The sequence below is a fragment of the Lagopus muta genome, chromosome 12 (genome assembly GCF_023343835.1).
Source record: "Lagopus muta isolate bLagMut1 chromosome 12, bLagMut1 primary, whole genome shotgun sequence".
Lineage (NCBI taxonomy): Eukaryota > Metazoa > Chordata > Aves > Galliformes > Phasianidae > Lagopus > Lagopus muta.
In genome coordinates, this window is record NC_064444.1 from 3,782,375 (window position 1) to 3,805,244 (window position 22,870).

Here is a 22,870-nt window from a genome sequence, read left to right on the forward strand (position 1 = left end):
TTTCACAAACTGGGCAACAGCAATAGTGGCCTTGCTGTTCTCCCCATTCACTGTAACAGGTGAGATGTAAAGGCTCCTCTGCTGCCCAAGTGGTTTCAGAAATCCGATGTATTTTTCTTTAGTTTTGCTGCTGGCGGTTTGCAAAATATGCAATTTCACATTCTACTGCAAAAGGGTTACATAATTAAAAAAAAAAACAATTATAGTATTTCTTACTATTCTTATTAACCACCTGTAGAGTGATGCATGAGCTGCACTACCAATATACACAAGAAGAACTCTTATTTAAAAAACAGCTTTCAAAAACCGTTTCACTTCATATAAAATACTTAAAATATTTATGAAAGCCAACAGAAAGAGAAAAAACATCCCAAAAGATAAAGATGTGACACTGCTTCATGTTCCTTCTCTGAGCCCAGTAGATTCACTTTGCTCAAAACACTGCCATAAACATTACTGGTGTAATTAAAGCCATGTGATTAAGAGGTCTTCAGAAACTTCTAATTTCTAAACAAACTTTTTCTGTTTTGACATCTGAATGACATATTTACATGTGTGCTTTTTTTTTTTTCCCTTAGACAACCTGCTCTATAATTCATACCTGTTCCTCAAGATACTGTGCTGTAGAATTTTGCTTATCTGTATGCTTCTGCTATTTTGGTTTTACATTTCAATTCCATTGCGCCTTTAAAAGCTGCCCTACAGACAGGGATACAGACTAGAGATGATCAAACACAATAGTTTTACTGAAAACAAAGCACTTGTAGTAATTTTCTAAATTCATTGTATGGATTATATTGTTCTGTCTGATTGGTATTTTTAAAGGGAAAAAAAAAATAAATCCTAGATTCTGTCATGGCTTGGCCTAATCCAAGAGGTAAAACACAGACGTTCTCATAGTGGATGACCGTACATTTGCTACTTCATTGAATTTTGCTGAAAGCAAGAGAGATTATAAATAAAAAAAGAAACCAGAAGGATTTTGATGGAAGGTTCTTTGTTGGCAAGGCCTCCCTTGGTGTTAAACCACCCCTTGCAGCTGATGTCGGTGATATGACAGGCATTTAACAGATTCTCTGTAATCTCCTAAAGCTATCAGCCCACTAAACGACGAAATTTCCCTGTTACCACAAATGTGGGAAATTGAAATTCTCTATGCTAATCACTGTATAGATTACAGTCTTGATGAATTATGAGTGGATTCTCATTTAACTTATTCTTCTCCACCCTTTATAAAACAATGGCACAGTGCCTTTGGCAGGTACCCTGTCATACTGCATCAGCCTGTACTTCTCACAGTCCAAAGCTGCTGGTGACCTAGTGGTCTATTAATAGCACACAACTGGAAGATTTGGCATCTCTGTTTGACAAATTCATCACGTCTAGAATAAGATGTCTCTCAGCAAAGCTTAAATAAAAGAATAGAAAGCCTAAGAACTATGACAGAGAAACAATTTAAAACCAAATGTCAGAGTCTGAGTGATAGTATGGCCAAATAGCACAGGACACATTCAGAAGGCAGCCACTCTCAGTTGTTTTCCTACAACAGAGGCTGCTGGGAGCACGCCTCTCCCACCTTGCTGCTCAGCATCACATTTCTTGAGGTGCTTGCATTGCTGCCATCTGCATGCATTGTGGAAATTCAAGGGCCACATGCAGAGCTGACACATGGAATTAGAAGAGGTAGTTGAATATATATTTTACATTCACGTTTTGGAACTTTCAGACCTTCTGTATTTGCTCGGATGTTGGTCCTGCTTTATGAAACTGCACTTTTTCCAACAAAGAGCAGAAGCAAACTTGCTTAAAAGTGAGAAACTTTTCTTACCATATCTCATCCAAAAGCACTGATGCTTTCAATTCCCAAGTCTACCAGAGAAATGAAGGTATTTGACAAGGTTAGTAGCAAGGAGAAGGAAAGAAAATGAAAGGGCTATAAGAAATAGTGATATGTAGGAGAGAAATTAGAAGTGGATGGAAGGAGATGAAGCGATCATAAGGATAGAGAACACTGAAGTTTATGTGGACCAGGGGCCAACAGTGATGAAGTCGAAGCAAACTGTTAAATTATTATGAGAGTTGAGAAGAAATGTAGCCTTAGATAAAATCTCTATTCTGAAGTGAGAGGCAAATGAGAAATTTATGAAAGCAACGATGCCTTCTGGACTGGGGTTACCAGGGAACATCGCAGGAGATTGTATTAAATTCCAAATAATTCTCACAGTGCCCCTCACCAGGAACACCTGCATCAAAAAACTCATGCTGATTCTGGGAAAAAGCCAGTAAAGATACCCAAAATTGTACACAAGCTGTCTGTACCAAGCTCCAGTACCAGCTATGTGGCCCATGGAGCTAGTCCTGACACCAACCACACTTCCCTGCCCTGCCAGACACTCTAGTGAGATCTTTGGACGTTCAGTAGCTAGCTCAGATTCTAATCTAATCTAATGTTCCAGCTAGGTGAGTGCTGAGCTAGCTTTGATGCTGGAAAGAGCCTGGAATCTCTCCTAGGACTGATGGAAACTTGGGCATGGGACTGAGATACTCTGAAACCAACACGAACAAGCACGTGGAAGAAGAAAGGAAACACTTCAAAGAGCTCCACTGAGACGAAGTGTGATCTAAGTTGCTATTGTATTTCTCTTTTCAGAAATAAAACATGCCATTACAAGCAGTTGTCTTAATAAGAACTTTTCAGATTAATATTTAAACAGTGCCCAAATAACAAAAAATAAAAGTAGTTACCAAAGCCTGTGTCAGCTGGATGGATTTGCTCTAAGGAGTCTGCTAAGGGGAGAAAGGAAACAAAACCATCTGGCAGTCTAACACGAAAATGTTGTCTCCCAGTATATAACATTTTGCTGTCTGACAACCATGATGACATATATTTATGATGTATTATGTTTGTAATGTTCGTGCGTTCCTCACAGAGATTAGGTATGAGGAAAGCCATGGGACAGATGACTGACATTATTCATACTACCCATCTGCAATATAATGGATTGGATGAGCAGTAACCTGTTGAGCATCCACATGCACTAAATCTTCCCACATCCTCTTACACACTCCCTTGGTGTTAGAGCTTACGAAGTTTAGCTAGACTGTAGGCTCTCTAGAGCAAAGACTGCTTGTTTCCTCTGCATCTGTAGAGCACTCGAAAAAAAATTATTTATGGTTGGTGCTCCAGGTGCTGCAGAAGGGCAAAAAATTAATAATAGGAGTTGTTCAGCTATAGTTATAAATTAGAATTTTGGAAATGCTGTAACAGACGACTACAAAGTGACTGTGTCTCATTGTCAAGAACTCAATAGGCAATTAAAAGAAATGATCTAATGTTTATTTACATGAAGGCAGAATTCTTAATTTATTGATGCATATATGACTCTTCTGATGTTGCTAGTCATGCTCCAGCTGCCAAATGAACATCTTTATTGTGCTTAATATGCCATATGGTAAGAGACAGGCTCCAAAACTCCATACAAGCAAAATGAAAATACTGCCAAGCATCTCCCAATGAAAAACAACACTCATGTCACTCATCTCTCTCTGTTCATTTTTCAGCCTCCTGTACTAGACTTCTATTGCTTTCTGTAAGAAAGCATGTGAGATGGTCAGATATCTTTGTCCACTTTGGTCACTGACTTTATCAGAATCAAGGCAACTACAAAAAGGATTCTTCTGTAATTTGAAATACTACCTTTAAAAGATCTCAGCAAGAAATTTCAAGTTCCCAGTATTGATCTTTCAGTACATCCTATACTGTTGTCATGATGTGCCACATAAGTTTCTGTACAACTGCAAACATTTTAAGGAGCACCATTTTAAAATATTGGAAGATTAACAGTTGGATCTCTCTTGTAAACTCTGTAAGAAGAAAAAATGCCAAACTAGATTTCTTATATCCAAATGCACATTAAACTGATATATTCTTCTTTCAAAGTCATTTTTTTTGAAGTTTAATTTGATTCTCAGAAGTTTAATTTGTTTTCAACAGAAATACAGAATCCGTAATTTTCTCTCTGACAAAATCTCCACAGAGGTATTTTGAATAATTAAATACACACATTTATCTATAAACACACAGAACTTACTCTGTATGTCTCTCTATGTATGCACACAAATTTTTATGTTAGCTAATGATGGCTAGCAACAAAACAGGTCTTTAACTGAGGAAATTGCACATTGAAAATACATACCAAACACAGATTCTTAATTATTATGTCAATGAACGTTAGGATCCTTTTTGTAAATACAGTCTAGCCTTGTTCAAATCAGCGGGATTTATAGTATCAACATTATTTTATCCTACATTGTTATTTTCTAATCTATTTTAAAACGTAATTGAAATGATGAGTCATTTTCTACTACAGAAAGCTGTAGCTGAGAGGGGTGTAAAGAGTGACAAAAGTATGTTACAGCTGCACAAAGGCAAGTTAACTTTCCAGCCCAGCAGGGAACTCTCGTCTGGGCTAAAAAGTCTTCCCTGATCAAAGATATTAGCAAAATACAAAAGCTAGACAGAAAGTATTAAACAGACATTGATCTTCATTAGCTACATAGAGAAGAGTGATGGTTGAAGGAAATAGAAATGCTTCTGAGTGCTGGAGTGTATAAAAACTCACAAACTGCCATGACCTGCCATGGCTCTTGTTAGCAATAAGCAATGGCAAACAAAAATGGCAAACTAAATCCCAGAAACGACACAGTCAACATTTAATTCCAACCTTTTGAAGAAAAATAACTTCTTAGGGCATAAGGCAATTAGAAGACATGCTGAAAGATGGAAACCAGGAATGAATGGCATAGAAACACTGCTAGGAAGTGACTGCTTTCACTCCACAACCATGTTTTGGGAGCAAGCAACAGTACAGTTTCCTTCCAAGCTATAAAAACCTATCATGGAAAAGCTGCAAGTTCACTTTAGAAAATCTCTCTTCTGATTTATGTTCTATGAAGGCAGTTTCTCTAAACTGTATTCTAAGCCAAAAAGTAACAGACAGCAAGAATTGTGCCTGGGCCTGAGGAATTCATTGGGTGGCCAATTCCAAGCTTACAGTGGAAAGCAGAGCATATGACAATTTCTGTCAGCCCTTGTCTCCATCTTCCTGTCTCTGGCACATTTAGCAAGGACCACCACAATGATACATATTTTTAATTGGAAAATAAAGAAGGAAGCAAAACAGAAACAAAAAACTGAGCAAAGATCAAATTTTAGAAACTCAAGGCTTTTTTTCTTTCAAATGTGAGTTTGAATATTTCATGTCTAAAAGTGTTCTAGAAATAAAATTGTGCATTAGAAAAACTGCAAGCAAGACTGGAAGATTTCTTCACACACAGAAAAAATCTTACTGAGTTTTATGAAAATTCTTTTTGCTATTTTTTTTAACAGTTCAATGTTAAATTCCGGTTATATAACAGAATTGCTATAGAATGATCTCAAAAAATCCATCAAACAGTGGTGGGCTATTATCTTCTATTGCATGTTTATGATTCTGTTCTATGTATCTTTATGTGCCCTTTGAAATAAATTATAACAATGACTTATTTTGCATATAGATAGTCAAAAACTGTGGAGATATAAACAACAGTACAATGTTCATCAGAATATTTTAAGGATTGCTGAACACACAAATGCACATCTATATTCAGCTTCTTTGGAAGAACAAGAACTAAACAACAGACGTGATCTTTGCACACATTTATAATGTCTACAAAAAACAAATTACCTAAACTGACAAATATTTCCATGCAATTTCTGTATGAGGATGAGATCTAAGCATATTCCTGTTAAAATCTGCAAATTAGGCCAGTAGTTCATGTAGCGGGCACCAGACTGTACCTATCTGCCCTTCAGAGAATATCCTTTCAACTGTATGTACTGCAGCTATCAATAGCAACAGTGTTTTTTGGCACTGTAAAAATACGTGAGAAGAATACAGCACAGATATTAGATAAGCTTCCCCCCAAAGGGAGGGATCTCACCCAGAAGCCAGCCACAGCCAATGAAAAATGCAACATTTTAGATGGGAATAAGCACACTGGTCCCTCTCCCATGTTACCTGGCCACCACCAACAGTCTTTGCAGAGCTGGAAAAATCATTAATGCTTTGAAATTCCCTTGTGCACTTCAATTGAGCCATAGGTGATAGCAGACTAAAGGTTTCCTCTGCCTTTATGTAAGGGGTATTATGTGTGATTCCAGAACGAACAACTACCATCTCACTGTAGAACCACCTTAGCAACTCTCTGCTCCATCTGTGCTTACCTCCTGTTATACTGGTGCTGCATTCTGGTGTCTTTGCATATCTCACCCAGCTTTCTTCTCTACCGAGCACGTCACACCACCACTCAGCTAGGTATTGGCATGGCATCAGGTACAATGAGCTAGAGGTGAACAACCCTGACAATCACCAGAAGTTAGGTTGGTTGGGAGTTCCACGAGTGTTTTCACAGAGCACTATGCGAAGAAAGTGGCTCTATCAACACCACAGTCAAACATTCCTGCTTTTTTTGGCAACTACATGTCTCTGTTTAATCTTGCCTTATGCTTGCTCTTTTCTTCCTTCCAAACAGAAGGATCCCTCAATTGTGTCTCAAGTTTCTCAGCAAATTCCTTTCCAAAACAGGATTCCATCAGCAGTCTTTGCTTGAAGTTATGACAAAATACAGAATATTCATGACTGAAGGCACTCTGTGCCAGCTCACATTACATGGTACCTTCATATATCCTTTTGTTGCCTGTTGTCTCATTTAGGGCAAAAATCTAATCAAGCAGAAGGAGCTGTAATTATTGTCAATTGGAAGTTATCTCAACTTATTTATTACAATGTAGGCCTGTTATTGACTGATTGCTTAGGTCAGCGGCCGCATTATAAAGTCATGGTGATACTATAGCTTCTGCTTTAAGCCCTGGAGAAAAATCACTTTTTCAATAAAAATGTGATATTAGCGACTTTGTTTGAAGAAAAAAATAAAAATCAAAACTTCAGATGTTGTAACACTGTCATTGATGTTCTGAGCACCACATGTAGTTCAGTTTAAATGGAGCTGTTGTCCTTTTGGAAATGCAGACAGTGATAATGTATTTGTGTAGCCAGTCTCAAAGGAGCTGTCACATCTATGGGGGAATATGACATTTCAGTGTTAACAGTGTTGATTCTGAACAGTCTAAACGAGCCTGAATCCAGAAGGGATATGTAGAAAAGACTCTTTTAAACTTTGTTAGTTTCAATGAAAATGTTTCCCATCACAATGCAAATGATCCATACTTTTCCATTTCTGCAGACTAACATAACATTTTGCTAAGAATCCCAGGAGAACATATAATCAAATTAATTTTAGATTCTCACATTTTCACAGGCTGATTGCAAGACACAAGCAGACAGAATCAAATGCATTCAAATGCATTCAATATTTTGTGGTTCTACAAATTACTGCAAGAACTTTGTCAATGCAAAATTAATTGTATCCTAGAGCATAGTAAGATAGAAGGTCTGAGTTCATACAGGACTTCCCAGTGGGATATAATGCATTATTTCCCTTGAATCCTGGATGAATAAGACTTCAAGAGGCAGCATATTCCCAACCATGCATTTGCTTGGCTTCTGCACAAACACAGATCTGATCTTTGAGCAGTCACTGTAAATGCTACCCAAAACAAGTTGCTTGATATAAGTAATTTATTAAAAAGAAATCAGCTGACGTTATACCCAGCAGAAGAAGCAGGGTCCCAGGAGATTTAACTATGTAAATAAATTGCTGCCGGCAGATGTCAAAAAGCAAACGAAAAGTAACAAGTGCAGGAAATAACTACAGCACCAAGCAGCACAAAAAGGGCCTTATTTACGCCAGCATGTCTTTAAAATGTCTCCAAAGCCACAAATTTATTTAGTAAAGATTTTCATTTAACTAGGCAATTAACTGAGAGCCATGGTGTTTTTTCCTCTAAGTTCACAAATGAAACTGTCTTGAAGGTCAGTTTGTTACAATTACAGTGATGTGTCATTTCTTAACGTGACCTGTTCTAACTTCTTCTCCTCTCCTTTTGTTTTTCTTTTCTTTTTGATTTATTTTTGTAGCACATGTTTTTCTTCATTTTGCACTAAGACTGGTTTTCTATGAGCCTTAAGTTAATCACTGGAAATTCTGGTGTACAATTAAATGAACAATAGATTCACTAAATCATGCAGATATTTACATTTGGCTGAAGTGTGGGCCATAAGTAAGAAGCTTACTGAAGGTCAGAAATGAAATATCTGGTCTGAGAATGACTGCTTATCTGCTCCGTCAGTAGGAAATAAGAATACCTTGGTGATTTGAGGATAGAAGGAATTACTGGTTTTCATCCTGCAGTCAATCTGACAGCCTCTCTCACACTAGCAGTACAGTAAGACAAAGTCAAAGTGCGGGAGCTTTCCATTAAACAAGCTACCAACACAAAGTGCTTTTCATATGTTACCCAGATACTGTCTAGAGGCAGCATTGACTCCATCTTCTCAATCTTGGCTCTTGGTTTCACCTTCTGTGTAAATTCTATCTAATCTATAATTCAACAGACTGTTTCTCAACATCAAGACTCAAGTCTTGAATTTCAAGACTAAATTCAAGTCTTAATTTAAGATTAAGAAGCAAAATTATTGGTCAGTACACTTTAGGAAAAAATTACAGAAACATACATTCATGGACATCTATACACAACTGCCCTTCTGGAACCATAATCACAATAAAAGTCTTTCTTGATGTGCAATAATGTTTTCTTAAAAGGCGTCCTCAGAAATAAAGCTTTCAACTTGTGCCTTGTGCAACTAATTTCCAAATAGCACTCAGTGGTAGGAGTTTGTTTCTGAAATAGGGAATGACACATCATTTACAATTAATAAAAGGAAATAAGACTGAGTAATAAGTCCAGTGTGTAATATTTTCCTTTCAAAATGGATGCTGTAGGTTGCTGGCCTATTTACCCAGCTGCTGAATGAGTAATCCGTGCCTGAAATGTTCATTAAATCAGTGAATAGTTCAACATTCCCAATGATAAACTGAAACACAGTTCCTCCTGTTTCTAGGGGTACACCTTTCACCTTCTTATCTTCTCCACCAATGATCCTGAGTGAGACATTTCTCTCAGTGCCTTTAACTGAGTTCTCTCCAGTGAGTTCTCTTAATTTTATTTTCACAGAGCTACCAGTAGAAATATTAATTTTCCACATGGCTCCACAAAAAATGCACAAGTAGACCTATGCTCCTCTTCAGCCATCAGTCTAAAAACTCTGTTTTTGAAATAAAATCCTTGGTCAAAGTTTATGAATAACTTCTGAGAATACCTTCAAAAATCTGCATTACCTGTAAGTTTGTGAAGTTATAAACTTTTATTGTATTCATGTATCAACACAGTTCCAACACAAAAACCGCTCTATAAACCGCAGAAAATCAACCTCCTAATTGCAGTCTGTAAAGTGCAAAAATTCTATGGATTAAGCAGGAAAGCCACCTCTCAAAACTCTGCTGGATTTTAAACTTGCTCAATTTATCATTATCTCTTTCAAACAATACCAGAGCTTGACTAACAGCTACAGAACCAAATAACCTTGGTTTGAATTTTGACTCTCACACTAAGATCAGACAAGTAGCACTGCTGAGAACAATGTAATTAAAATTGCAGCATGTAATCTTGCTCTACACAGTCATTCCCAGAACAGTTTCTATTCACATCAAACACAGGCTTTTATACTTTAAAGAAAGACAATCTTTGGCATCTTGCACAAAGGAACTGACCTGAGGGGAAGTAAATTCTGTCAGTCAAGATAATTTAAAGGAACCTGAAATTTGTTTACCTAGATAAACCAAGGAAAGATCATCAGGCTACTGAGGTTTCCACTTGTCTTTAATAATGAAGTAGAAAGAAAAAAACAATAATAAGAAAAACAAACAATGCGTAAATCTCAATAAAAATTATGTGATGGGCCAGGTGATACTGCTGTTTATGTTTGCTTCTTCAAAGGGAGGTACTGCTATGTGGATGCTCACATTTAAGGAAGTGGTGCTGTATATGAAGCAAATGTCATTGAAAACATGTTAATTACTTAAGAAAATTCTACACTTCAAAGATATACTGAGCACTTCCCTCCTTTGGCTGCCTGCAGGTTTCCAAATGTGAATATACACTTTCATGTAAATGTGTCCACCGTGTTGCCAGCACACAGTTGGCATCAGTGCAACCACAAGCTAAGGTTGAAATTATTGTAGTGTTTGATTCCAATTCTTTTCATCAGCTTCAAAAGTATGGATTAGGCCAATAACCTACCGTTTCTGCAGAAAGCTGCAACCAATCAATAGAAATTTTCATTGTTCTAAAGTCCATAGTCAACAAAAAAAAGGTGTAATGAATAAGTTATCTGAGCCAGCATTCCAGATATGAACACCCACAATGGGACAGTTTGAACAAAAGTATTACACTAGAAATGAAAACAGAACATCTCTAGTGGAGAGATTAAGGAGAATGGAATACCTTTAGTGAATAATATTTCTTATATTTCTTATCAGCGTCACATTTATTTTCATACAGTGATCACACTGGAGACAGATCAGCCAAGATGCTAGCCCACAGCGCAGCAGTTACACTAGTGACGTGCTAATCAACATACAACTGTTATTTACATGTTAAGTACTCTCCTAGATTTAATAAATTACAGTTGTTCTACAGCAATGTCTACTCCATGTAGCAAATGTAGTCGCCAACACAGCAAAATTTGCCAGTCATTTAGAGCCAGGTTTACACTTACTTGTTTCATTCATATTATAAAATCTAATATTTAACATACTTTCTTTTTTTCCAAGACAAATAGATGAGAAATGCACCATTTCTCATAGGCCTGATATATTTTCAATATACACTGCAAATACTCTGATGACTTCACTGGGAATTAATGATATAGATTTTCTCAACTACTGCCTTAGTACTACTAAAATGCAGAAATGTTAGCATATCTGTTTGAATAACTGTCTCTTTTCTTTCACATTAGAAAAACTGTAATGATTACAATACTTAGCAGGTTAAAAATGGCAAGTCAATCTTTGCTTTGCTTCTGGTTTAAAACTCCTTAAAAATCACTAAGTCTGTGCCTTTTTCCAGCTCATCTCTTCTTCCAAAGAGTTATTCTCTTGTGACACAATAAAGTGCCATCCTTCTCAACACTGATATATCCCATTTGTGTTGCACTTTGCTCACGGCTAAAACTGTGATAAACTGAGAATTCATTTAGTAAATGTGATTTGCCAAAAGTTTTCTATTCACACAGAGTAATATATTTTTACACATGGATCCTTAGCAACTTCATAGTATTTCTATCTGAGAACTGAGACATAAATAAAGAATTATGCCATATCAGAGAGTGCATATGAGACATTTACAGATTTAGGAACAGAAAGGTTATCAGAAATGCCTTCTCATAATCTAGCAACAAATATAATATCATCAGCTGCCCAGACTAGCACGCATCCAGCAAAAAACAAGTGAGTTAACTTCATAGTTTGAAGTTTAAATGACTGCTACAGCTAATTAAACCTAGTTCAGTGCTTCTGGAGGCTGCATGTTTGCATTTTAGCACATGCTTTATTCTGGAATAAACAGTTGTCATTCACTCATCAACAGATGGGTTACATTCAAGAGCTGACAAATCCCAGGGAAATGAGAAAAGAGAAATGCCATACACTTTCTTACAGTTCCCAAGAAAATGAGGTTACATAATGCATGTAAATACGATGCACAGAAGCAGTTCTGAGTACATACTGAGAGCCCTGCAGACTATGATCAAACTGTAGTGTCAACATGATTTCCACAATGCTGTTTTGGTGATGATTCCAGTAACAAAGATTGGTTTTAAAACTCCACGCTTGTCTTAAACATTTCAAAGTAATGGATGTAATTATTCACTAGAATCATTTAACAATAGACTAGAACTTGCACCAATGAATATTAACTACAAATAAAATTAGTTTTCAAGTACCAAAGGCTTTATGTATTCAGCCTCCTAGACAACTTTCACTCTCCTCCCCAGACCCCAACTGCTTAGCATAAATATTCTATTATTGTAAACTCCTTCTTTCTTGAAACTAATGAGATATTATTTTATGGACAATGCCTGCTATTGTATTTCAATGTAGAATGATATAGGTGCACTGTTAACATCATGCTTTTAAGTTGTTCATCTTCTATTATTTTAGGAATGTAAGCTCTTAATCATCACCTCCGAGACCTTTGTTTCCCAAACCTCATTATTAAAATTTTCCTTGCAAAGCTGAAGGCTAAACAAATCCAGATTTAGTGCAGCCCTGCTACAAGTTCATTAATGTTTTGAAGTTTTGCCAGACAAGTCTAGAACGAGTACATTCTTCACTATGGAAGCTTTCACAGAAGACTAAATTATAGACAGCGAGCTGAATCCTGGACTGGCAAAAACACAAAGCTGCTACCCATTTCCTACACATTGAACAGTCATCAGAGGCAAATCCCAGCTCCAACAGGAGAGAATATTTCTCTGCAGAAGGAGAGAATCCAGCAGCACTGGCATAAAGAAATGTGTTTAGCTGGCCATCCCTGACAACTGAACAAGAAATAAAATTCATACCCTCTACATTCACACACGTCTTTGTCTCTGCAGACCAACCTTTCACCTTGGTAGCATGCTCAGTCTCCAGGATACCGTATTTGGCTCACATCTTGAGAACAAAAGAATGAGCAAGTGATGAGAATTAATTTGCTCAGTTCTTCAGTGTTTTTCTTACAGTGATTTACACCTTGCATGCCTTCCTTCCACCAACCATCTTTAGACATTACCTTTCCATAGAAGGCTCCCGTTCAGAAACTGACAGTACATTATACTGCTCAACTTAGCTACTTTTCCAGAGTTGTTACCAAGTCCAGATTCGTCCTCTGGCTTTCCAAAACACCAGAGTACTAAAATCTATTTCATTATTGCACTCACTTGCTGTTCCAGGATACTCTGTATTTCCTTGTATTTTGTTTTGCTTTGTTTCTATGTTGTTTTGTTTGCTGTCATTCCTTCTTTTTTTTTTTTTTTCTTTCAAGTTATCTGTATCACCTTCCTTTATACTTGTGGAAAATAAACCCAGTCCATCCCAATTTGTTGAATGAGGAGCCCTAGGCTCTGCAACTGAGAACTGCATATGTAAAGTCACATCACCAGCCTATTTTAGGCCAACATAAGAACTGATAGTGACCTTCTTGACCACAGGGATCTGCCATCTGGCCTTGGGTCTGCAGGACGCTACTCATACTTAATGATCTGAATCAGCACAGTTGGTGAAGCTATGCACCCCAGAATAGCAGACATGTCGACAGAGCCATCCAAGTTTGTTTGGGGAGAAACCCAGAACTTCAAGGATAGTTGGTAAGCATTTGTAGAAAAGGCTCGAAATTAACTACCATCTGATAGAACGTTTGACAACAGTGCTGCAAAGACTGTCGCTATCAGAAAAAGCAAAGCTTTCCACAGGCATGTTAAATTCATTTCATTGTCTCCTTGTACAGAATCAGTCAGTGTTTTATTCACACTGAAATGGATTTTGGCCACCAGTATTGATAATTCATTTGTTCAAAATACACACTATGACCCACAGAAATCAGGCACAGCCATAGTAACTACCTGAGAAAGTTCATCTCAAGGGCAAGCACACGTATAAAATACTGAAATGTTACACTGGGATGCTAAAATTGGTACTTAGGATTAAATAAGGATGTTTGAAATTCAGCAATACCAACTTGAGCCATACCAAATGTTGGATATGGAGAGTAACTAGACAGTAATATTTGGAAACAGGGCACCAAGCGCCTTTCATCATAAGGAATAAAATAAAATGGATTTGGACATATTTTTCTATTAACTCAATCATTCACCTCCATGACAGCAAAGGAGAGAGAACACAGATGTGATGGTACTGGTTAGGGGGTTCATCAAAGCAGTTTCAAATGCCAGGGTCTTATTCCAATTCCCAGCTAGGCATTATTTATTTTAAATGAATTATTCTCTTCACAAGCAGACACCACTTCTTCTCCAGCTAGGATAAGAGATAAAACACTATTTTCAAATACCAAAGAAAAGTTGAGTCAAAAAGTTGTTGCCACAGGTCTGAAAGGTGCATTATGAAGAATGCCCCCAAGAAATTAATGCATAATAGTACTTAAGAGGTGTCTTGGGAAGAGTATTTGAGTATTTAAAAACAATGAGATTGAAGAGGTTTACAAGAAGTACAAAAGCATCAAAACTCCATTAAAAAAAAATCATAGATGAACAATATATATTTTTTAATGGATCCAATATACCTTCTATGCAGAAACAAATACTGGTGCTCTGTAAATTAATTTCTTGCTTATTAAAATAATTCCGCATTCCCAAAGGCACAGAAGGGAATTATAGGTCTCTCTTTTCACATGTTACTTCCACCATAAATCTTAAAACTTTATACATAATTAATAAAAATCTAATGCAGTGCGTAGCTCACTATTATAGATATATATAAATTCTAACATTTCTCACTGCAGCTGCTGCATGTCAAATGAGATTTTTTGTATGTTCCTCCCATAAAACAGCCTGCATTATAGATTCATATTTACTTCTTGCTTTTATTTATTTTTTAAATCCTCTGGCAAATATGTAAGTTTCTGCTACTCCTTTAGGGCACCATTTACCTGAGAAGCAGGAATTTAAATGCAGCATTTTAAGAAGGTCCAGAAAAGACACTTCTTAGCAAACATTCGGGCAGAGCAAGTAATTCAGAATAATCATTTATTTATTGGCTTTGCCATTTATTTTTCTATTCACCACAGATTGCTAAATTCTTATATGTAAATTATTCATGAATTTCTGCCAATGCTTCTTCCGTTTAAATTACTATGAAAATGTAGTTGTGATTATTCAGATTTCAACACTGGCTCCATCCGTTTTTTGGAGCACTGGTTCTGTTCCATGATTGGTTGCAACTTGCCAATTTGGAATACGTTTCAAGCATTACACTTGAGTACACGGCTCAAAATTTACTTTGTCAGGTCTATACTTGCAATTTCTCTTCTGAATATAATGTTTTCTGACATTTCCATACTGACAAAAGCTCTGGAGTAGACACTGCTAAATCTTGCTTCAATGGACGTTTCAGTGTCATTATCTTAGTGATTTTCAGTGCCAAAGTCATTACCAAAATACATAAGAAAGAAAGAAGAATTCTTTAACACTCACCACCTCTCTCTGTTTTTCACTATTCCTGATGTTGTTGCTGGTGCCTGAGACAGGAGGGCTCTTGCTACCAACCCCAGCTGATTGCTACAAAGCTGTATGTGAGCCACATAACAGCACATCAGGGGGTAATACAACAGCTCACACCTCAAGAGTCCAGAAGAGACAGAAAGGCATGACAGGGAACATTGCCTTCTAAACAGCAGGTCCAGGCCTTGGGCTTAGAGGTTGACTGCCTCCTCCTAGCAAGGAATGCCCTGCTGTTTAGCACATTAGCTCCAGCACCCTGGCATCCCATGGGGCTGCCCCCAGCCAGCAGCCCCTCTTCTCTAGCACCTGATGCAGTTCACATGTTCAGAGTGAAGCCTGACCTGCTGCCACCACGGAAAATCTCTGCCAAAAACAGGTGGTGAAGCTTAAGAATAGAGATATTTCACCTCCAAAATCAGTGCAGAATTTTCCTAGTGAGAGGTCCAGGGGCTCTCACTTTTCAGTTCCCACATTGTGTGGGGTTTTGATGTTTCAGTTTATTTCCTCCTAAGTTTTCTCCCAAGTGCTTCGTTGTGCCAGCTTCAAACTCAAGTGAAAAACTGAATGAAAGAAGTTGTTCTCCTCAACATTAGCATTACTTCAAATTATCACAAATTAAACCCTTTCTTACTGAAAAATTATTTTCCATCCATTGGTGCTCAAGCAGGCAGGTGACCCATGTACCACAGAATAGAAAACATTGCACGTTGCAAAATGGTAATTCACCATTCTTTCAGACTTTCAGAAGTTTACTTTTTCTCATCCCTTTTTCAGAAAGGTGTCACAGAAGAGAAAAATTATAATTGAATCTCTCAGTGTTAGCAGTAATGCATTTTACATTAGAGAGCCTGATCTTGCTTCACAAGGTTGAACAATGTTTGCAAGCCAGTAAAGCCACACTGCTTACTGTAATACATTCCTCTTTCTTCAAAACAGTAAGCTCCAGTGGTGATAGAGAAGGCACTCAATTGAAAAGATCCAAATAGGAAAGTATCATCATGTGAAATAAGGATAGATTATGCACTGTGCTCAGACTGCTTATTTGAGGAATGAAGCGTAAGAAATGCTCCTTTAAAGTGATATGGATAAAATGCTGTAAGAAAATAGTAATAGAATTGAAAATTAAATTGATTTAATCTAAAAATGCAACCTAAAATTATATTAATTGTAAGAGTGATTTATAAACAAAGCATTTAATAAGAGGATGTATTTTGTATACAAGGCTTTCTCTGATGTCCCTGGGCAGCACATCAAAGAAGAAAGATAGCAAGGTCGTTCTCTAGAGATGCTCAAGGAATCTTCCTTATACAGGCACAGAACAGTGCCCTATGATTCTGTAATTCTGTGAACAGGGACCCATAAAAACTGCACTGGGGACGCATTTTGTCACTCCTCTCAGCAGAACAAATGTGTGGAGGCAGGTCCTGTCTATTGCCTTCAATGAAGATATGATCAAATCGCAGCTGCCTGATATCTGCTGGGGAATTAGTCATCCTCTTCAGACACATCCACGGGAACACGGGGTGCTGTTCAGGGAGCTGCAAAGCCAGGTAGCTTTCTGGGACCACTTGGAGATGGTGGAAATTCCCAGAATGCCTGATTTGCAGTGGAAAGTAGGTTTGAAGTCACAGCGCATCAAGGCAAAACAGAGGAAGAAACATGCATTGCATACAACTTCTTTTAGCAGCGCCAAGCTTCTCTTTTTATTCATTCCTTAAAGGATTATTTCAATGGTATTTGAAGGATGAACCTGAATATGTTGCAGCCCATATAACAGATAGAGGAGCAGAAGTAAATCAGTTAAATCAAAACAAAAACAAAAACAAACAACCAAACCACAACTAGATGGTGCACTGCTAAATTTTGTGCAAGCCACTGATGCTGCAGAAAATTGATTTTCCCACAGGTTCTGCAGCTTTGCACTGCCTTTTGAAGTACAGAAGCTAGATATATTTTGCTACCTGCATTTCTCTGAACTACAGCCCATAACGGTTTTACATTTTGCTGAACATTTTCCAGCTGATTAATATTATGTTTACCATACTATAAATACAGGGTGATGCTGCCTTCTCTAAGTAACTCCACTTTTCTCCTCTGTTTTTAAAAACTGTTTATCTTCTGTGTGTTTTTAAATAAGTGATGTAAACATAGAACCAAAAATAAATCTTCACATTATGTTTTACATACAGCTTTTCTTTTCAATAATGAACAGTACCAAAATAGCTGCAATCATCCTATGTACAAACACAACTTAACCAAATAACGTGCGCTGAAGCTTTTAATACATTAACTAGTTATTCAACAAAGCTGAAAATTATAGTATCATTTAATCAGAAGACAAAAGAGCTTTTTAAGTGGAGTTTGAAATTCAGCTTCTCCACTCCTTTCCAGGAAAATTCTGCTCTGCTGTCATCACTGATATAAAAACAGCCTTGTTTGCTTCAGAGGGGAGATTGAGGATAAATGCTTCTTCATCTGTCTATAGCTGTTAACCTTAATATTTATTTCTCCTGCGGAGAGGATACAAACGCTTGGCTGCTGTAAGTTCCTTTGTATCCACTGACAGAACTGATTAGGGATCTGAGCTCAAGTCTGTTAATGCTAAAGGGCTTTTGCATTGATCTGAGAAGGCTTTGATTAGCTTTTCATTAGAATTCTGTAGAATTGATATGCAGCTGAACCACCATACATACCAACCTTCCCCAAAATGATGTTCCCCCTCACCTTTATTTGCATATTTACATGGTGCTCGTGTCAGCAGTGCTGGTGACAAAGAAATGCTTCCCCATGCCAGGTGTGAGACACGGGTATAGGAGATGACATTCCCCTCAGCCACAGAGTTGTATCTATTTGTCAGCATTCTGTGAAGCACTGCAAATGTCATTCTCCAAACATAAACAGAGTCACCTCGGAGTAAGGAAATGTCTTTGCTAATGATTTTACCAATTCAAACCAGGTCTTCTTTTTAGAACTCATTACATAACAAGTAATTTCGCATATCTCGTTTGGACATTTTTTACATAGCTCAGTACTTTACCCCATGCAAAGCATTCCACGTTTTGTGTGGTGTACAGATTATAAACAATGCTAAAATTAACTTGTATCTCATACAGTCAGCTTCACTCTGACTTAATCATTCTGCTGTGTGCTTACTTAGATAAATGCCTGACAATGTTATTGACACTTCAAAGAAAATAAGCCATTTTCTTTATGCACATACATCAGCATTGCTCGCATTCACCAAAAAAATGCACAGGGATAAGATCAAAAATAATCCTGATTTAATCCAAATTCCATTTCCCAAAATTTGCAAGCATTGTAGTGCAAATATTTCACTAAACTGTACTACTCTGTCCTCCAAACAGCAAGGAGCCATGAACAAAACACTGATTAGTGAGGTCTCCCTCTGAATGGCATTCAAATGATTGGGTTTTGCTTCCATCTTTCAAACATTTCTCCATCTGAGAGCACTGTTCACTTTCCTCCTAGAATAACTTCTATTCTAAACACTGATGACTCCTGAAACTTACTGGCAAAAATAAAGAAATAAATAAACTTAATCAGAAATAAAGAATCTAGCAAGGTAATAGAAAATAATTTTTTTTTTTTTAATTTTTTTTTTTATTTTTATTTTTTCCCCACAAAATGAATTTGTTTTACTGCATCAATACATTCAGATCTTGCATTTGAGCCTAGCAGGGTAAAGAAGACATTCTGATTCTGTAGAAGTAATAAAAAGATGCTTCCTTGCCTGTCTTGTAAAGCTCAGTAATATAAAAAACAACAACAAAAACTGGGTCCCAATTTTTTTTTTTAAATAACAAACTACAAAAAATCCGAAGATGCATGTATTGTTTTGGAATTTGAATTCTTTTCTCCTCTTTAGCTTTATTTCAAACTGTTCTTCATTTCTACAATCTCTCTGGGGGATCTAGATATGGCTGAAAGGCCATTTATCTTCCAAGAAAATTTTCATTTAAGCATTTTTAGAAGCATTAATTTAGAAAGTTAAAAACACAACAGCTTCCTACTTCTATGTGACGCCTTCAACAACGGATTGAGTGTCACTCAAGCCAAGAAATAGCCACTTTGGATCTTAAGGACAAGTTCAAAGGAGTCTACAAACCCACCTAATTAACATTAGCTAAAGAAACAAAACTCATTGATTTCAATCTAGGATCACAAAAGAAAGAGCAAACACTTAAGGACTTTTAACACAGCTTCTGCGAAAGTGAAGCAAAACAAAAACTGCCAGCATCTGATCTGTCCTTCACATGACAAACTTCATGAGTCCATTTGCTATAAACTTGACAGTTGCCTTCAAAACAATGTATTTAGATTGAACTTGCTTTTAATAAAGCTTATTTGTATATTAGTGTGAGCAGCACATTCTAGGCCATCTTAAACATCTTCCTTGCCTTGCTGACTACTCTATTCTGATAGGTTAGGCCCCACTAGCTAAGACATGCTAAGCGCTCCTCATACCTTGTTAAATTGGCAGAAAAGTCATGGCTAATGGTTTTAGAGAATGCTCCCAGAAACATTATTTAGGTCTCAGAAGCAGAGAACTGTATTATCACAACAGAATTCAGCAAGAGCATGCTACACACAAAATAGAGCCAAGTATCTGAATAACTGTGCTGAAAAGTGGAATTGATTTATTTATCATGGAATATTCAACTAAATACTGTTACAGTATCCTATTTCATCTCACTGCTTTATTAAACCTACCAAACATGAAAAAAAAAACCCACAAACAATGAAATCTTCTCTATAGTGTGGGAATTGTTTCAAGGCTTCCTGCATATTTAGAGGTTTTCTCTTGCTCTTATTCATATGCATTTGGGCCAGTCGCTAACATACTATGGGGCCAGAGGGTTTTGAGAACTCCCTACAAGCTTTGAGTTTTGCTTAAATTTATAGAAAAAGGGCCTTTTTGGCCTCTTTTTACAGACTACAAAATAGCAGGATAGTTTTGAAGTAATAGCGGCTATTAGGGGAAAGAATAAGAAATAAACTTTTATCCCTTGAGAAACAACCTTGGGGTCAAATTCTCCTGTCCTCTGTAAGGCAAATCCTTCTCTTAACATATCAAGGATACAAAGGTTACGTTTCTCAGCTCCTTTCTTCCTTTAGCCTACAAAATGATACAAGTAGGAAAATAAATCCCTCCATCTGACTTTTACACTCTTGGAGCAAAAATACCTCTGTCTTTCAGGAATTCACGCAGTGCAAGTCTGGATGTTAGAAAGTAGAGCAAGAAAACAAAGCCAAATATTTGAACAGTTAATTTCATTTTGCCCCCAAGCAATTACTCCATAAAAAAATATATTGGTAAAGGAAGGCATAAAATGTCAATGTGATTCTGCAGAAAAAAAGTACAAAATGTCTATAAATAACCAAGCAACCAAGGGGTCTCTGTCCTTTTATTCATATCATTATTTTCAGTGCACACATTTATGTTTAAAGTGTATCAAATAGGAGATGCTGCCAAATGATGGGAGGGAGTACTGGGGAAGATAATAATGTACCATTTTGTTCACTTTTTGAAGGAAAATGCTGCTTATTAGTTTTAGAAGACAGTGACTTTGGTGACTAACTGCCCTTTGAAAAAGAATTTTAAACATGTAATGGCCTATTTCTAGGCCATTTCATCAACTGGAATCTTCTCCTGACTTTATTGTCAGATCCCACATTGGATTCACAAGCGAAAGTCCCTTCAGTAGGACAGAGGAGGAGGGCACCAATCAAATCCTTTCCTCCTCCTTCAGAAAAAGGCACAAGCAATCATGTTTTGAGCAAAATGAGATAACACACTTGTTGATGCCTTATGCTATTGAAGGGAAAGCTATCTGACTTAGAAGCAGGAGAAAACCTAAGAGATAGCTACTTTTAGAATCGCCAGGAGATAGAAAAACTGATGTGAAGCACAGAGGTGAATGTGAGCTATTCAGGAAGCTTCCCACCAGATTTGCAAAATGACCTACAGAACATCATTGAGATGGCGTCCTAGAAACAGGCATGTCTTTAGAGAAAAAGGTTATTTAAAATAAATGGCTGAAATTAGGCGTAATTGTAGCATCTGTAGCTTTGTTAAAGCACAGAACTAGATCCCACAAGGTTACACACGTAGCACAGTTACACAGAGGTATGGCCTCAGTTTTGCAATTTAGTCCACAGAAATTAACAAGTGAATGTCTTCAAATGTTTGAGAGCCTCAAAAAAATCCCACCTGCTGGAAAGGATTAGTATTGCAATGCTGCTATTGCCCTGATCCATAATTTGCTCAGTACAGCTCCCGGGGCTGCAATTCTAAAACAGACAGTGCTGAGCTGAAAAATTGAAAGTATTCTATCAAAATGAGATTGCTCCAGTGGCCAATCATTAAAGCCTCCCACATTTGTGTTGAACAAGATATAGCTAGCTCAAAGTTTTAGAGCTATTTAAAATTTAACTAAGATACGCCAGAACTACAGCGCTCGCTGAGGCAAAGGTATTTTTTCTCCAAGAGATCAGGGCAGTTAATCTTTGAAATATTGATAACTGCATATCAATTTGCCACATGCTTGAGGACATTTCAAAATCGACTGCAAAATATAATTACAAGAAATTCTGTACAGATCCAGCCTCCAAGATGACGATTCACAAAGGTCCATTAAGCATGTTCTCTGCCCTGCTCACCATGTAAGGTCCTAAGTAGTGGCCTAGCGTTAGACTAGATTAATAGTTTTCTCGTTGAATAAATGATTTTTACATCCCCAGGTAGGTTAGGAATTGAATCACAAAAGATATGCTATACTTCAGGAAAAATTCTTACCCCTTGCTGCAAGGCTGACTAACCTGATCTACGCAGTGATGCAGTGCCATGGTTGACAGTGATTTCCTTAAAAAAGCAGTCTGTTAGCACGGATTTAATGATGCTTGACATTATACTTTTCCCATACATTTTGCATAGCAGCTGTACCATTTAATCACACAGGCTGGAAACAAAAAGCAAAAGCAATAGAAAAGCTATAAAGCCACTGCTGGGGTTCAGGTCACATCTTCAAAGCCCTTTGATGTTAACATGGCCTTAAACTGTACCTTCCCACAAAAGTTCCTTGCAACTGCTTACCTGTCCAGGAAACCAGGATGTCCTTGCTAACCTTTCATCAAGAAATATTCACGAAGAGGAACATATTACTGCCATTAAATCAAGACTATAATAGAAAAATTGTCTATGGCACTGTTGTACCTTCAGCACCCATAACATCTAACACAACCTCACCACAGATGAGAGCCTATCTCAGCTTCCAGACCTCCTCCCAGCCCTGAATGGAGATCCAGATCTGGCAGCAGCAGCTTCCTGAAGCTCTGCCACAGCAAGCTGAAGCAGCATTTATCAGAAATTATGGTTAATGCAGCTGTTCAGCAGTTGGCCCTTTTATCACTAGGCAGGGAACGCTCTAAAAACACCACAGCTGAGATCATAGCATGAAGATCTTTACTATACTACAAACAACCTGCCAGGGTAGGCATTAATCAGACTGTACAAGTATAGAAAGCTGATTAGACTTGCAATTCCTCTCTAAGGCTTCATGATTAAATCAGAATGA

The 22,870-nt window shown here is 37.3% G+C and overlaps 1 protein-coding gene across 4 annotated transcripts in view; it reads right to left on the bottom strand.

The window, feature by feature from the left end:
* CDH13 (cadherin 13) overlaps positions 1-22,870 on the bottom strand; it is a 427,664-nt gene that overhangs the window by 280,307 nt on the left and 124,487 nt on the right. The window lies entirely within an intron of this gene.